We start from the raw sequence: 16,761 nt of genomic DNA on the forward strand, positions 1-16,761 counted from the left end.
AGGACATGAGGACAGGCAGATACTTCATTCAGTATCAGTACTCCCAAATCTTACTGCTATCTCTTTTTCTTCTTAAAATTAACAGCATGGCGGAGACGATGTAGATTGTGTTGATCGCTATGCGGGGAGAGCGGACTTCACCCCTCCTCCGAAAAAGAGATCAAGTGACTGTACTATACTATTGCAGTAAACAATTCTTACTCCAGTATTCTGTTCTTGTTCTGGCGCTATATCTTATTCTGGTCTTGTGCTATGACTGAGTCACTAGTAAGTATCTATCTTCGTACTTACATAGTTAATATATGGTAGCCTTGCGCTTCTGTGTTTCTCGCAAATCCTGTTGTCGGAGATTATGTGCTTTATGTCAGACTTCCTGCAGTAGGCTTAGCTAGGCAGACAATCTGTTACATATGGATAGCCATAACTACGTTGTCAAGGGTAAAAGTGCTTTAAAATCTATAGTTCGGTTCCAAAGTAAAGATAAACGCCGTGTGTTTGCTGGAACTGAAAGTACACAGTAATTTAAACAAGTGATAAAATCAGTCAATATACAAGTAAATAAACTCATCCTAATATACCATATTTGGATGGTGGCATTCTGATACTTGTGTTTATACACAAAACCATTGAAGAGCATCGTATCAATGTGTAATAATTTCATATCACCGGGCAAGCTACATATAGTAGTTCAGTCCTCGCTGTATTTTCCAACTAATTTTGTTAGAGGTCACTTTATTGTATAAAGGGTAAATCTTTCAGCATATGTTTATATTTTTGGAGTATGTATATATCTTGGATGTGATGAAGTGCTAATGCAGTGATGATGGTCATGACACTCGAGTTTAGGCTTTAATTACAAGAAAACTGATAGGCCTATTGCAATGTGAGTTATGCCATTATTTTCCTTGTTTAATTCTGCATTAGGGTATATAAGACACATCGTTTTTGAAGTTCAATAATTATTTTTTATTTGCTGTAGTACTAAATAGTGTCCGTGTTTTTGGCTTCTTCTCTAGGAAGCGCTCACTTAGGAATATATAGAGGGAAAATTACTTGTCTGATAGTAATTACATTTTTATATGTTGTAATAACCACATGTATTGGTGGTGTAATACTCAAGTTACATTTTCTTCAACCACCCCAAAAAAGTTATTATCATTTTTCTAAAGCAACACTGTCTCAGCCCGGGATAAATGGAGATCATTGATTGATTGATTGATTGATTGATTGATTGATTGATTGATTGATTGTTTGAACGTACAGCAGGAAACTTGGGCTTGTTTTGAAGCACACAATCACGGTTATCAGAAATTACAACCACTATAACCGCACAATGTACTACTGAATTTGTGAAGAGTAATATTGAAGAGAGGTTTTATGTACCGCCAGACCGTGCGATTAACAGCAGGCGTGGTTGTGAAATCGGGCGAAGTGTTGCCGCGTTCAGTGGTAATCACACGCGCAACGAACACAGCTTTCCGTTTACTCTCAACCATTAATTTTATTTCCTCTTATAAATTCTACTTCCCATCACCTTGTTCTCATAAGGGATTTTGGACCTTCAATGACAGGTTAAAACATGTTGGCTTCTTAATTTAGATATATCGCACTGCAAAATATTTACAAGGGTTATTTATATTATATAATTCTGCCAATTTTCTTTGCCTGAAAAATCACTATGTTCCGATGAATCGGTGTTGCTGTCATTCATGTTAATTATAACCGGCTCGAAATATGGACATTTTCAGACAGTCCATCTTTCTCCCAGAAGTGGACTTCAATTTTCTTAGCGTGTTTAATACATTGTTTCCAGAGTTTAGCAGTTACGGTACATAAGGCTTCTCGGCATAAAGCATTAATTGCTTTCATACCTCTACCATTTTCTAATGTGTTAGACATACTTGTTTTTGCTACTTTCCATTTTTTCTTCTTCTTCCACTGATTTTCTCGCATTTGTGGGCTGACGGGTACTAATTTTGTAGAATATATGGATTTGGCCCTGTTTTACTGCCGGATGCCCTTCCTGACGCCAACCCTATTAGGGGGGTGTAATTACTATTGCGTGTTCTGTGGTAGTTAGTATTGTAGTGTGTTGCCTGAATATGGAGAGGGAAGTGTTGGGACAAACACAAACACCCAGTCCCCAGGCCAGAAGAAATAATCACACCCGATTAAAATCCCCGATCCGGCAGGGAGCCGAACCCGGGACCTTCTGAACCAAAGGGCTCAACGTTGACCATTTAGCCAATGAGTCCGACGCTATTTTTCCTTTATGCGTAAGCCCAAATGAGCTCGATTGGATTTAGCTCGCAATGGACCACTGGTAACCTAACACGCTATACATCTGGTGTAAGTCATTTAGTCAGTTGTTCCATCTTCTTTACCGATGTTTCAAAATAAGGCCCGGCAAGCACAATCAGCTCCTATTTAGATAATTTGTTAAAACCGTCAACTCCTGGTGGTAATGAAATATCCTTTGATGTTATCCAAGATATAATTTCAGGTTTCATCCATGACACGTTCGGGTTTTTAGTTGAAAGATCGACTATCGTATGATATGGAGCTTGATCTGTAACTACAGCGGATCTTTGAGGCCATAAACTCAGGACTCTCGTGAAGTATTCTTCATAATGGGCCGAGTTCATCGCATTGTGGTAATCACCACTCCCTTTCTTGCCAATAAAGCAAAGTTTTCACAGTCAAGAAATCTTCCTTCACTTCCGATGTGTAAAATTATGATGCGTTTCCCATCTGCAGACGGTTTTTTGAACCCTCCACCTTGTCTATAAATTTTCTGAGTCTACCCTCTGTACTGATTATAGTTCTCAAAGTTGTTTTCTTGCCACCCATATTTCATCGTATGGTTCTGTCTACACCAGATATCGTCTGTAAAGAAGATGTTGCAGCCCTTTGCTCTTAAATCTCTAATTCGACTAAGGTAGGTATTTTTGGATTCAGGAACTGTCAGAGATTCAATTAGCACTGGTTTTCTGTTTAGTTTTTTGAATATAGATCCCAAGCTTTTAACTACTTTCAAAAGCGTAGAAATTGACATATCAGGAAAATCCGCCGTATTTTCATGCGGAGGCTTTTAATTGTGGGAAATAACTTATTCATAAAAAATCGTGTATAATTTTTCGCATTGTGCCCAAAGCAAAACCATCGAGTTAGATTTTCGGACACCCGGATCTCACATACTGCGTCTTTCTTGACATGGTTGACGTATTTCTATCATTCCCTCTTGAAGCGGCTCCTACTCTCTTCACTGACGACGCCGATAATCCAAGACAATCTGCGACTTTCTGATACACAGGGAAACTCTTGTCCCTTACTTTTCACCCTCCGTTTGAAAGAAACAACTAGCCCTCAAACCCATTGCAAGTTCACCCTCTGATAACGGCGGTCTAGGAGGAATCTTGAAGTGACGTGGCCAACATGCAGAACATAGGACGACTGAAAAGATCTTGCGGACAAACCAAGGTTACGGGCCTTCTGTGTACACGGCAACACTGCTCCCGCTTTCTCCATCCAGTCTGCTGTTAATCGTACAATCCGGCGTACACAAAACCTCCCTTCAATATTACTCTTCAAAAATTCAGTACCAAACTGTACGGTTACAGTGGTTGTAGTTTCCGATAACCATGATTGAGTGCTTCAAAACGAGCCCAAATTTTCTGCTGTAAGTTTATCCTGGACTGAGAAATAGTTGCATTAGAAAAATGATAAGAACTTTTCTGGGGTGGTTTAAAAATTTTAATTTGAGTATTACACTACAAATGAATGTGGTTATAACATCGAAAAATTTCATTACCATCAGACAAGTAGTTTTACCTCTATATATACCTAAGTGAGCGCTTCCTACAGAAGAAGCAAAAAACCCGGACAATATTTAATACAAACGCTAAGAAAAATAAATAATGAGCTTCAAAACTATATGTCGTATATACGCTAATACAGAATTAACAAGAAAAATATTGATATAACTCACATTGCAATAGGCCTATCGGTTCGTTTGTAATTAAGGCCTAAACTCTAGTGTCCATAATTAAAAAATCCGACAGTAAGTGCAATTCCTACTTGATTAATCGTTCTCAGAAGGTTAGATGTGTGCCCATTGCTTTTCAGGCATGTTATAGAATGGCGTCAAATTAGATGTATAGCCAACGCAAGACGGAATTACGTAAAACGATCTATGATTCAGAAGTTCACATGAGGCAGAAATCGGAGAAAGAGGGCATAATCACGAAGGCTGTGGAAGGAAAGAACATTGAAATGCTAAGTGTATTGTTTAAGAAGAAACAAGATAAAATTTAATGTAGTATTACGCAGATAAATTGCCGTGAAACTGAATGGTAGACGAAGACGTCAGCTGCGTAGAATCGTAAAGAAATTAGCCAGATTTCATTAGAAGACTGATTATAACTGTTGAGAGAAGAAGATATAGCAGAATATTATATATTCAACACGAAAGAACGGTAGTCGGGCCGAAAATAAGAAGATTAAGGTTAAATAAGCGCCGCAATTGGTCAGACAAGGGCCGTAACGTCGAATGCTATTGGAATCAGAGATCGTCATATAAATAGAGGACGGGAATTATTTCAATAAGAAAGAATTAAAAGACACAAAGACGTCAGAAAACGAAATTATTGTTTGAATTCACATAAAAAAGAAGGCAGAATTGATACTGGAACTACACCAATCCCAGTATTATATATTTTAAGATAGCCAGATTAATTAGCAAACAGATAAGAAGAACATTGATATAATATTTTAAACTATCGGAGGAGTTGATATGAACCTGCACATATCAAAACTTTATTCTGTTAAAACTAACGCAAGAAAGAAGAATATGAATATGTGCTGCTAAATCCGCACTGGACCGACCTGGAGATGAGTGTGTCACTCGCAGACCAATCAACCTGATGTAGAAGTGGAGGCCAGCTGATCCATGAATTACAGCCATCTGAGGACAGCAATTGTAGCCCACAGGGCTACAGAATCGTCGTAAGCCAGATAATGACGAACTAAGTCTACTCAATTATAATTCTTATTTAAATTAGGAAATAAGTATATGTGTAGGTAGGGTACCATCCTGATTCATGAATTTAGCGAGCTCAGAACATTTTAAGCAAGCCTCGGAACTTTGGGAGTAACGGAGTCTCACTCCCATTTGGCAGGCGATGGACTCTTTGGAAACAACTTGGCAAACGAAATGGAATTCGATGGGGAGCTATCAATATTAATGGGACTTATGGAAGAAAGAAAGTAGAACTCGCTGAGTCAGCAAAGAGGATGCATCTGGATGTGCTAAGGGAAAGTGATATTCGGGTAAGGGGAGATAACGAGGAAGAGATAAGAGATTATAAAGTGTACTTGACGGGTGTTAGAAAAGGAAGGGCAGAGTATGGGGTAGGGCTGGTTATGAGGAACACCACTGCACGCAACGTAGCTTCCGTTAGGCACGTAAATGAGCGAATTATATGGGTAGGTGAGCCATACCCTGATGGCCCATATGAGATATTAAGTCATATATTTGCTATATTAAATAATTATATAAATGTGGACTTCAGTCAGGCATTGGAAAAGTAACAGATTACAGAACAGTTGAGACCGAAAGTCCGGGAGCGTAATGACGCTGTATGTTTCCGAAACTTGCCTGCAACCGTGGGAAACATTCAGCTTTACCAAGAGTTAACACATCCCGGCACGTGTAGAATTCGTTGGCCACGAGTAGTGTTCAGCCAATTAGGAAGCGAGGGTGTGGCTAATATGAATTCTGGATCGTGAAGAATTAAAATCCCAGGTTGATCGACATTGATATCTGTGTGGTGGGTACAGCGAACACGATAATTTCGTTTTGTTATTTGAGGGTTTTCCACAGGTCTGAGAGCAAGAAATAGTAAGGAATAAATTATAACAACTATTTGATCCGTAATTTAGTTATCAGGAGTACATCTGATATTAATTTTAACAAATTACAAAGTCATTGTGTGTGACAAGGACTCTGAATGGTTGAGTATTTGAACATACTGGGAATCCCCTAGCCACAACGGCGTTGACTAAGTTACTTAAGCGCCCAACATGCCGGGAGCATCCTTATTTCTGGGTGTGTTGTGAACATCATTCCGTACTTCTCATTCAGCTGTGCGTGAATGCTGCGACGTGGGCAGAAGTCTAACATTGTAAGGTCGCACTAAGACAGTGAATTTATCTTTGTGAACAGTGATACGTAAACTGGGTGCAGTTAGAAGTCGCCGAGTGCGCTATGACGCAAGTTCTTATATTAAAGTAACAGACTGTAATATTGGCCGCAGACTGGTAATTGAGTGAGAGACGCCCCTCCGCGGTGTACTTTCGGGCCGGTCGCGTATCGCGAAGAACATTTCGTATCGAACTGCGAGCCGCTCTAAATGACTGTATTTAAACCCTTAACATTTTTGTCCAGTGAATATTACGTGTATGTTGTGTTGTGTTATTAACGTTGGCATTAATTACAGATGACGAAGGGTTTATTCGGCACGTGCACGGAGAGCGGTGAAGAAATATTTACCAGAATCTTGTGTGTTGCTGTTATACAGGAATTAACCTCAAGAAGATGGCACCGCCTTTAGAAGAAAGAAGATTGTTTTCACGTGTTGAAAACCTGTTGAAGATGGAATAGACCCCCATAGTAGCGGGGATGTAACCTGTTACCCATGCCCAGGGAGTTGCCAAGATAAGACGCATGTATTATAATTAAATGGCACGTTTTATGAATTGCGATTAATACTAGTGAGGCTTAGATTAGGGCTTTTCTTTAATGTAATTTTTGCCTGACGGCATGTGTTCATTTTACATTTGTAATGCTGTAAATACGGACAGGCGGGATCGCTTTTTTAATCTTTATTTCTTTTATTTTATAATTAGCTGGATGTGATATTGAGGGAAAAGTTAGGATTTATTTTTGATTTTATTTGTGTGAATTATGCATGTTATCTAGCTTAGGGTTATTCTTGTGTTTTTTAAATAGAAGTAGAACGATTAGGTTGCCAAAATCATCAACCTCGCGAGTTACACTCGCGGCGCCGAGACTAAATTTTATTTATTTAGAAAGATTAGTGACAGATAGGATGCATGATGCATGTATTACAGGAGCTGTGAGACGGGTAGAGCTGTATATGTACCGTTGACTAGAATAGATTATTCTAATGCGGGTTGGAAAATGTTTTGTACAACGATTCGAGAGGGAATCGAACCCTGATATATAATGAGAAAGGCTGATGAGATTACAAGATATACATGATTGTAGTGCATGCTGAAGTATGAAGTCAATTATACGGGCAGATTGCATGCCTGGTGATGTTATAATAATTGTGTGAAGCGAGAATAGACCTGTGATTGTATTCTGAGATATTATTGAGAATCAGAATTGCCGTGAAATAAATGTCAGGACAGTGAAAATGATGTGTGTGTTGAATTATAGTAGCATGCTGGCATTATGTACGATTGTTTATGTGAATCTCCGAGCAGTTGTTGAGATATGAGCTCGCCGTACAGGTTAGCTTATCAGCCAAGGTTATACAGATATCGCGAAGTGGGAAGCTATTTCAGTAATGGAATCTTGTCAATATAGTGACCAAGTCCCCGTAGCAATCTTGAGTTTAAACATTCTTTTCAGCCCAGTGCAAAGCAGGAAATATGTGATGGAGGAAGGGAACTATCCGATGCGCAAACGCAGCAGAGGAACGCAGTGTTGCCCAATGCTTTCCACGTGATATTAAATTATATTATTTGTTTTCTCTTACAGGATGGTGTTTTATGTGATTTCATGTTGTATTAGATCTGTTGTCTTGTTGAATAATGGGGAACACCCCGAGTGCTGAGTGTATGGTTGTGGATAATCTAGTTCTTATTAGATCTTTTGGTGAACCGCGACTTACGTTGAGTCAGTGTAAAATAGAAGTCCCACCCGATCAAATGTAAATACTTGGATATTATAATTGTGTTGATTGTTGTAAATATAGCGTAGGGAAATGTCACTAGTATATTTCGTAGTTCATATCATGTCCCACTGTGTCTTAAAAATCACGATTGAAGACAGATATCGCGGCAAATACCCTGACTATCAATCCGTATAATGTGATACTTAAAATGGTGCTACTCCATGAGAACAGGAACGTTGGACTATAATGTGAGTTATTTTGAAACTCATAAATAATTAAAGTCATAATTTGAACTTTCATTTTATCATTTTTATGAGCTGCTTTATTAATGCTTGTTGTCCATATTAACTTTCGTTGGTTTTAATTTCATTTCAATGCTAGTTTCATTGAAGGTTTATCAATTAGTTTTATTTGTTGCAGTATGATTCGAGGTTATTTTATGTAATAAACTCATCTTACCCCATATCAGTGTTTCTCATTCGAGATAAACTTCCAATATTCCTGCCATATACTTAGAGATAAGTTATAAACTTCGACTTTTAGACTTACCCTCGACAACTTTACTGTCCCGTTACGTAGATCAACCCAAAACAACTACGATAACGGCAGTAACATAAAGAAACAACTAGCTGTTACACAAATTAGCTAGTTTTCAAAGGCAAAACAGGAAGCGTAATCAGACACCCACAAAAAAAAACATCATCAAAATAAACAACAAAGAAACTTACCTCAAGTAATGAAGGGTGTCACATCAAAACCCGTGGAAAATCAAATCGTACCTGGTACCAATTAATTAATGGAAGAACAACATATACTTTGAAAATTTTAAATAAATAGGATTTATTCAGTAAATGCATTTTTTTAAATATTAGGAGGGAAAACAGTCAACGCAGGAAAAATTAACAAAGTAAGGATTAAGTTGAATTAACATACCAAGGAAAAATATAATTTAAAATATATCGTGGTCGACCAACGCAAAGAAGATAAATTATTTCATAACACGAACTAGGCCTCAACATACCAGTGACAAAGTGAAGTAAATAATAACATCTGTTCACTATTAACCATCGAAAAACCTTTCGAACCACATAGTTCTCACCAAGGGAAAAGATTACGGACACTCCAGATAAAATAAACACAACGACACTTCATACCGGTAGAAAATAATAACCGGATATTTAAAATAAAATTGCCCCAATGCGAGCACAAAGTTTCATAAAGGCAAGGGAGAATGAAGCAGTAATAATAATCATTACATCAAGACGGAATAGTCAGAGAAATCAACCAACATCATCCACACCAGAAGAATCTCTCTTTTTTTAAACAATCCCCAAACCAGACCCGTAGTCATAGTAACACACCAACGCCATGTATCAAGCATGGCAAAAGGTAACCACGGAAACCGAAGCCCGAACAAAACAGGGAAAAAGGATAAAATTTCATCTAAAGACACAGGAAAAATCAAGGAAAATTCAAAACAAGACAGAGAAAAATAAAATAAAATTACTGTCCGCTTGGTTAGAACTCAAATGGTTTAAAACCGATCCCTCTTGGGGTGATTTGATTAAGTTAAATAATTTTTGACATTACAAGGTCTTCAAATTTTTCTACGTGAGAAATAGATATTTCAACTTCACCCCAGATTCATTTATAGAATATTTTGCCAACAACCCGAAACGTTACATTATAATATAATACAGTCTTTTTTGAAAATCCAAGATCATTTCAATTCAGATAATTTAGAGTCCCATTTACCACATAATAGATTCTCAAATTGATGGAAGCCGAAGAAAGTAAGGTTCTTAAAGGTGCCGAAAAATTCCACTCGCTTGAGATGACGCGATAACGCCATTTTGTTACTCACATGCTTGATGAAAAGGCCAAGGCAAAAATTAAAATAAACATACAGGCTAGTGATGTTCCCACGTTGTTTAAAAAGATTTTTAAAATGAGGGCCAGAGGAGAAGCCCTCTTACATTTTTCTTCATCTAACGTCCATGTCGGCCGGCGAAACCCACTCACACCAGAGAGACACCAAACGCAGATCCATCTCAGTCCACGCTCCACTCAATAATGGCCGCTCTCACACACCACAAGAATCGGCGATGAACCTCGTTCCGAACAGAGAGCTCGAATTGGTGAAGGGGCGGAGCATCGTAGTACAATTTTTCGGAGCAGAGTTCAGCACATACAAGGTCCATTACTTCCCTTAGTTTCAATGAAGAATTATGAGCGCAATGCTCAAAGTATATGCGTTTTAAATTAAACTTGAAGTAGTAATAAACAGAATGGAAGATAAAACCAGGAAAGGTAGAGTTTATATGACACAAATTTCCATGCCGTTTAGGCCACATCTAAAAACGTTGGGAGGAGGAGAAGTAAAATAATGACATCTCGATGTCAGTCTCCCCCCCCCCCGAAGCTCAGCTATTCACATACATATCCACGGCACAGTGGTCTGAAGTAAACTAAATTTTCATCATTGTCCAAATCGAAGTGACCTTAGGTACCAAGTCCCACTTACGCAGTATCCTGTAAGTGAGGCAGTTTAATATAAGGTGGTAGTTTAAAATCTAGTACCACATTTAGATCATGCTCAACCGCTTGCTTATAGCCAACACAGAGTTAACCAATTTTCACTACCTTTTCAGCTTCCACTTAACACTCATTTATGGATTACACACCACAGTTTCTTTTTAGAAAATGGAGCATTAAAGACACTAGGTTCCAAGAAGTTCATAGTACACAGTCTAATTCAAATTACATCTTCAAACTTAGTTGATTCGCAATTTAGTTTTGGATTTTGTTTGCAATAGTATACACGGTGATGATTACACGCCGAAGACAATTTCTACCTTAAAGTTCATGAAAGATTATACACAACTCGTCCACAGTTGTTCTTTCCTCCAAGTAATTCTACCTAGCGATTTTTCTCGGCTGTACATTCAATATTTAACAATGAAATTGGCATTTCGTTAGAATTAGTTTTTCGGGTTTCTAGTTTTAAGAAATGCTGCATCTTACATCCTTTCGATAATCAAACTAAATGCCTGACAACACGAAGTTACCACGAGCAAAACAGGGGAAAAGAAAAGAGGAAGGAACCTCAAGATTGGTCAAGCTCCTCTGCATCCCTGTTGAAGTTAGAGTCATCAATATCACATCATCAGCAAAAATCAAACCCGGTATCTCCATCCCATTAATCACCGGTACGGCCCAATTATCACTCCCATGTCCATCCAAGATATCGTTAATAAATAAAATAAACAATATTGGGGATAATTTACACCCTTGCTTTAAACCCACCCTGGACTCTAGTGGTCTGCTCAACCTATCGTCATCCAATTTTACACAACACCTAACCACTTTATATATCGCCTCCACTGCCCTTAGCATATTTTCAGACACCCCCAATAAACCCAGTTTCTCTAATAGAGCCCCTCTATTGACCTTATCGAACGCCTTTACAAAGTCGATTGCCGCTACATACACCTTACCTCTTGACGAGCTCATATACTTCTTCAAAACCGTCTTCACTATCATTATATTGTCCACTGTTCTTTTCTTTTTTCTAAATCCCCCTTGGAAGTCTGACAAAACTTCGTTTCTTTCCGCCCATTCACTTAACCTGTTCGCTAATACCCCTGTATAAATTTTACTTAAGGAATCTAGCAGAGAAATTCCCCTATAACTATTCATACTGTCTTTGCTACCCTTTCCCTTGTACATTGGACAAACAATTCCTGTCTCCCACTCCCTAGGGTACTTCCCCCTATCAAAAATCATATTGAATAGTTTAACTATGCCCTCTATCATTGTCCCATTTTTGCTCATTTCTTTCTAAAACTTATTATTGATACCATTGCAAATCCCCACCGCCCTGCCCCTAATTCTTATCACTCCCAAAGTTTCTTCTCTTGTGATTTCCTTGTCTAGTTCATAAATTGCCACTCTTCTATTCCTCCAAATTACTTCGTCCCTCGTCTTATTCCACCATACCACTCACTTCCCCCCGAGTAATTCCCTAAATTAGCTAACCCACTGTACATCCTCGATACTCGACTTAGCAAGACTCCTACCATACTTAATTATTCTATTTATCCTTCCCCAAACTTTCTCAGTGTTGTTCAACTTACATTCTTTATTTATGGCTTCCGTCTTTTCCTCTAACCACGCCTTTTTTACCTCACAAATTTTCTTTTTGTAATCTTTCCTTAATTTACAAAAACTCTCTTTCTAAGCTCCCACCTTTTTTCCTGCACTCCCCTAACGCTCCCAGCACCCTCTTTCGCATACTTTCACACTCTATATTAAACCATTCTTCTCCCTCTTTCCTTTTTCTTCTTCCACCATTATCTATCTGAGCTATCATCGTTATTGGATGTAGCAGCAATTCCAAGGCTTTATCGATATTATTCTCCTCTAACGCCCTTTCCCATCCATATTTCAGTAAGTGTACTTCTTCCTTTGCTACCCTGTCCCAATCCCTTTCCACTTTCTCTGTCCATTTGAGCTTATTATGCCCTCTCCCTAGTTCGTTCTTCATCTTAACTTCTTTTCTTACATTCTTCTCCTCCCCCTTTTTAACAGAATCCACGCTGGGAAATGGTGTGATTCAATCCAGTGTCCTACTTCCATCCTTATAATATCCTCTAACACTCTCTCCGAGCTTAAAACTATATCTATCACATTACCCCCTGCTCTGAAACATAGGTCAATTTCCCCGTACTGTCAACCTCCTTCCATCCATTCAGAATATATAAATTCCCCGCTAAGCACAACTCTAAGAGCTTCTCCCCATAACTGTTTATAGTTTTATCCTCACTTCTTCTACTTCTCAACAAGCAACTCCCGTCTTTCCTACTACATAGTGGGCTCTGTTCCCCTATTCTCGCGTTCCAATCTTCAAATAGCAGCATGTCCTCTTCTTCTGCAAACTTCTCCCTTATCATACTAATCTCCACCAATAGTTTTTCAAAAAGGTACTTATTTGTGTATGCGAAACTACTAGGATGGCAATATACGAACGCTAGGATTATTCTCTTCGTCCTTCCCTCTACCCATCCCAATTTAAACCCCATCCATATAACGTCCTGCATATCTGTCTCAATATCTTCTACTAGTTCACTAATCTCTTCTCTAATTAATACTACCATTCCTCATGGGGCGCGTCCCTTATTCATCTCCTTTCTTCTATATTTATATTTAATCACGAACCCCTTCCATGAAATCTCTTTCCCTTCTTCCAACCACGTCTCCAAGAGTGCCACAACATCGAAACTTTCTACTACCGGTACCTACTTTCCTAACCTTTTATTTCCTATTTTGTTTCTTATCCCCTCTATATTCACACATCCTATTTTCCAATATAGTTATAACTTATCCTCCCTCCCTTCTAAATTGTCTCCCTTAACTCCTTGTAGCTCTCACCCCCTCATTCACTGTTTCGATACCTCCTTTTCTTAACATTCTTTGCCGTTCCATGCCCTCCGTATCCTCCACCCCCTTGCACACTTTACCCCACAAGTCTTTTAGACTCCTACTTTTTTCTCTGTTCATAACTTCTTTACCTTTTTGCCGATCACTCTTCTCATGTTCTTTTTTGCTCTCAATACTACTACACACTGCACTCGCCGGTTCCTGCGGCTCACCCTCACTCGCCCCTTCACTACTCTGCTCTTCTGTATCCACATTGCATTGTCCACTTCCTCCACTCCTTTCTCCACTTCACCCCTAGTTGTTTCTGCTTCCTGCCTTCCATCTTGCACTTCCATCACGCCCCTCTATGAACTGATCTCGTCCATCTCTTTCAGCTTCGCCACTGGGTACTCCCTAACCCATCTCCCATTCGTCACCACTAGTCTCTGACCTCTTACGCGGGCTTTTAGCCCTTGCTGCCTCGCTTTCCAAAGATGCCTCTTCAGAATGTTCATGTTTTCCACACCTTCATTTCCCATGTCCCTCCTCACCCATACTTTCTTACCCTGCAAGTTACTGCCGTTTCTTAGCACAATGTCTGCCATTAGGGTAGAGAAAAAATGCACCCTAATTGGTCTTCGTCCTTTCGCTTTGCCCACTCTCTCTACATCGTCTATGTCCACTTAGCTGAAATTTATCTTCATTCTATCCCGTTTGAACTCTACCACCTTATAGATTAAATTGATCTTTCCTTCTTTCTCACAGTCTTCCACACCATATATAAATATGGCTTTCTTAATTCTCTCCTGCCTGTACCCCTCTGCTTCTTTCTTCATCATCAACACCTCCTCATCTAGATGTTTCACCTTCCCTCTTAATAACTCTATTTCTTTCTCACTGTTGCACACTTTATTGTTCGATCCCTCTATATTAGTTTCTAACCATTTCTTCATGTTCCGTATCTCCTTTCTCTGCTCTTCCATCATTTCCTTTATTTCTTGCACCTTATCCCAGTGACAATGTTCTTGTATCACTTCCATCACTACCACCTTAAGTGCTGCCAAATCTTCCACGCTGAAAGTGCCACTGGTATCTGGGCCTGGGTTTAATTCCAATCCCCCCACCCATGACCAGAAGCACTGCTAACACTGCCGCTATCAGCACCGCTTCTTCTCATTTCACCTCCTCTTTTCTTATTGCCAGTCCATTTTTGGCCTCCTTCCTCTGCTTCAGCTGCCATCTCCCAATCGCGGCCCGGTACTGCTCAGTACCAACCATGTTCCCGGCACGCACTGTACAACGCAACCTCGCTCCTCGCTCGCTCAAGCCAGACTGTCGGATCTGCAACTAATACGAATTATTCCTTGTCGATGTAGAGCGTGAAGAATATCTCAGTATACTAGATGGTAAAATGTTATTCAGAGGGATGAAATGTGATCCAGTGAAGCGAATATAGATTCAATGAAGTATAATACGTCGTGAGAAATATTGTATACAAGAAGAGGTTATGAGATTTAAGAAAATGGTTACGTTAAGAAGTTGGTGAATGATTTGAATGATATGTAGGTTGTAATGAAGAGATAAGAAAGCGTTCAAGAGAGTTGATATGGAATTATATGCAGATGTTATAAAACGATGAACGCAGAATACGTATATTTAGTTTCTGGATCGTATACATGAAGCAAATGCATAGAAAGAATTCACATCGAGGGAATGTAGTAATATAAGGTAGGCATAACTAACCCAAATGTCTAAGTCGAGGTAAATAATTCTTGCTATAACTAAAATGTGGTTGCGTTATTATATTCTATGGAGATAGTGCACAAGATACTAGATGGTATATATATTGCTGTGATGAATAGTATTGACATCTGAGATTGTAATGGAGCTATGGAGTCTTGGTTGTAGGCGGCTCCACATCGTTCATAAATAAACCAGCCCTCATGGATAATAAGATTTATTTACACCACACACAGTTTTAGTACACCTTTGCATGCGAGATAGGTTACACTGATTACACCGACAAGACACAAAAATGCGTGATGCTCATGCTCACTCCACGCAGCCGAATGACGCTAGTTTTGCAAACTAAACCTGATGCAATGTTGCATCGTGCACAAGGGTGCGTTCTGTATGTGGGGCGAGTTCATTCTTCCTGATGCCGCCACATCACCCCCCCACGGAGAAGGAAAGTTCACAAATCGAATGGACGGGCAAAGCGAACTCTGCGTCCTGATCGTGTTGTGTACTTTCTGGGTGGTGATGACGCATCAGGTAAGTCAGGTGTAAAAGAAGTGCTAGGTTGACCGGATGAAATGGGGGTAGCAGATGTGTCAGGTGTGTTGGTGCGGGTAGGAAGAGCAAGGTTTGTTTCTATGTATGCAGGTTTAACACGGTCTGTACTCACTACTACTTCTTTGTTTCCGATCATTAGCGTCAAAGTCTTCTCATTACGGCTGACTACAGGGTAAGGACCAGAGTATGGGGGTTGCAAGGGAGGCTTCACATGATCAACTCTCAGGAAAACATGGGAGGCAGTTGCCAAGTCTTTGAAGACGAATATTTTCTCTTGACTATGGCGGGAGGCAGGAACAGGTCTTAGTTCGGCCATTACCTTCCTTAGGTGATTTTCAAAATCCGCAGGGTCAAGTGGAGTAGGGGGACTGGGCGAAGAAGTAACCATTTCCCCAGGGAGGCGTAGAGGCTCCCCAAAACTAGTTCGGCGGGGGAAGCTTTCAGATCTTCCTTAAGAACCGCACGCATGCCAAGTAACACTAGGTGTAAGGCTTTTATCCACGTTGCACTATGACACATCAGAGAAGCTTTTAGCTGTCTATGAAGACGCTCCACCATACCGTTAGCGGATGGGTGGTAGCTGGTTGTACGGATTTTTGTTGTACCAAATTGTGTCATAAGTCTGCGAAAGAGTGTAGACTCGAATTGTCTTCCTTGGTCAGTAGTTATACGAGTTGGGAGACCAAATCGGGAGATCCAACCACTTATTAGCGTATCGGCTGTTTCTTCAGCAGTGATGCTGCGCATCGGCCATGCCTCTGGCCAGCGAGTAAATCTGTCAACAGCAGTGAGGATATAATTATAGCCTTCGCAGACAGGCAGTGGACCAACAATATCCAAGTGAATGTGGCTGAAACGGCCTGTGGGTGCTCCGAAATTCCCCAAAGGAGATATATTATGCCTCGTCACTTTATTGCGTTGACACGACAAACAAGCACGAGTCCAGGCACGAGTGTCTTTCTGAATAGATGGCCAAACAAATCTATCTGAGACTAGACGAGAGGTGGCTCGAATACCTGGGTGGCTTAAGTTATGGAGCTTGTCAAAGAACTTGCGTCGAAAAGGAAGTGTCAGGAACGGACGAGGTTTTCCTGTTGATGTATCGCATACAATGGAAGTCGTGGTG

Source organism: Anabrus simplex, chromosome 2 (assembly GCF_040414725.1).
Source record: "Anabrus simplex isolate iqAnaSimp1 chromosome 2, ASM4041472v1, whole genome shotgun sequence".
Classification (NCBI taxonomy): Eukaryota; Metazoa; Arthropoda; class Insecta; order Orthoptera; family Tettigoniidae; genus Anabrus; species Anabrus simplex.